At 42.4% G+C, this 1,356-nt stretch overlaps 1 pseudogene; it reads right to left on the minus strand.

Moving 5' to 3' along the window:
* Positions 1–362: 362 nt before the first annotated feature.
* LOC123849388 (large ribosomal subunit protein uL11-like) lies at positions 363–864 on the minus strand (annotated as a pseudogene).
* Between the last annotated feature and the right edge of the window lie 492 nt (positions 865–1,356).

Here is a 1,356-nt window from a genome sequence, read left to right on the forward strand (position 1 = left end):
CATCTCATTCTTTCAAAAGCAGCATAGCTTTTTTTTTTCTTTTTTTTGGTAAGATTTTATTTATTTATTTGAGAGAGAGAAAGTGAGAGAAAGAGAGAGAGCATGGGGCACTGGGAGAGGGGGAGAGTGGAGCGAGAAGCAGCCCTTTGAGCGGGGAGCCTGGCTCAGGGCTTGATCCTAGGACTCTGGGATCACCATCTGAGCTGAAAGCAGACACTTAACTGACTAAGCCACCCAGGTGCCTCCAAAAGCAGCATAGCTTTTTAAAAAACAGTATAGATGTATCCTTGTTTATTTTAGTCCCTATTCTTTTTTTTTTTTTTTGGTCATCAAATGATCCTTTATTGAAATATTTTCCTTTGTAGTTTTTAACTAGCTGGGCATTCCATTGTAACCACTGTTGATGTCATCTATGATGTCATGAGGGTGGTGGCCATCAACATTGCAGCCCACAGAATGGGCAGGCCCCAGGATCTCTTTAATGGTTCCAGAGAGTTCTCTGGCTAAAGATCGGTGCTGCATCTGTCGGGCAATGTTGACAATCTCATCAAAAGTGATATTTCCACTGTGCTTAATGGTTTTCTGCTTCTTTCTGTCTCCTGGCGGTTCCTTGAGGGTTTTGATAATCAGGGCAGAGGCAGAAGCTACCACTTCAACTTAGGCCTCTCTGTTCTGAATGGTCTGTTTCATTGTAATCCTCAGGCCCTTCCCATCACTAGCTGCCTTGATGATGACATCACCAACCTTTTTTGGAGACAGCCTTGGGGAGATCTTGAGAGCCAGGGCAGATGTGACATTATCTTTCCCACCAGTGTACCTCAGGTATTTGACTTTGATCCCTCTGGGGTCGAACTTAGGTGGCATGGTGGAGGTGGCTGGTGTTGGATGAACCCGAATTTGGGAAGACCGAAGACAGTTGCACCTTTGCCTACTCTGAGCAGAAGCCAAAAATATTTTATTCCCTACTGATGAATATTTATGTTGTTTCCATTTTTTCTATCACAAACAATCTTTGTATATACATTTAAAGACATAGCTAATTTATAATTTTGGTACTTCAAACAGCTCCCCTCAAAGGCTTTTCCAATTTGTACTCTGATCTACTGTGTATGAGATTGTTTGCATTTTTCTGATTATTAGTGATGTTGAACACCTCTTATCATAGTTCATGGCTGTTCAGATTTCTTTCGTGAATTGCCTGTTAGTGTGCTTTGCTGTTAGAATGCTGAATTCTGCCCTTGTCATTTTTTCTTAACTGACCACTTATTTGGCCTTCCCCTTTGCAGAGGGAGGCTTTCTCCACTTCTAGGCATCCAGCTGCTCCTTCCACTGTTGTCCCACAACATTGTTCATACT

This window comes from Mirounga angustirostris, unplaced genomic scaffold (assembly GCF_029215605.1).
Source record: "Mirounga angustirostris isolate CCGP_5_RB_7025 unplaced genomic scaffold, mMirAng1.0.hap1 SCAF_15, whole genome shotgun sequence".
Lineage (NCBI taxonomy): Eukaryota > Metazoa > Chordata > Mammalia > Carnivora > Phocidae > Mirounga > Mirounga angustirostris.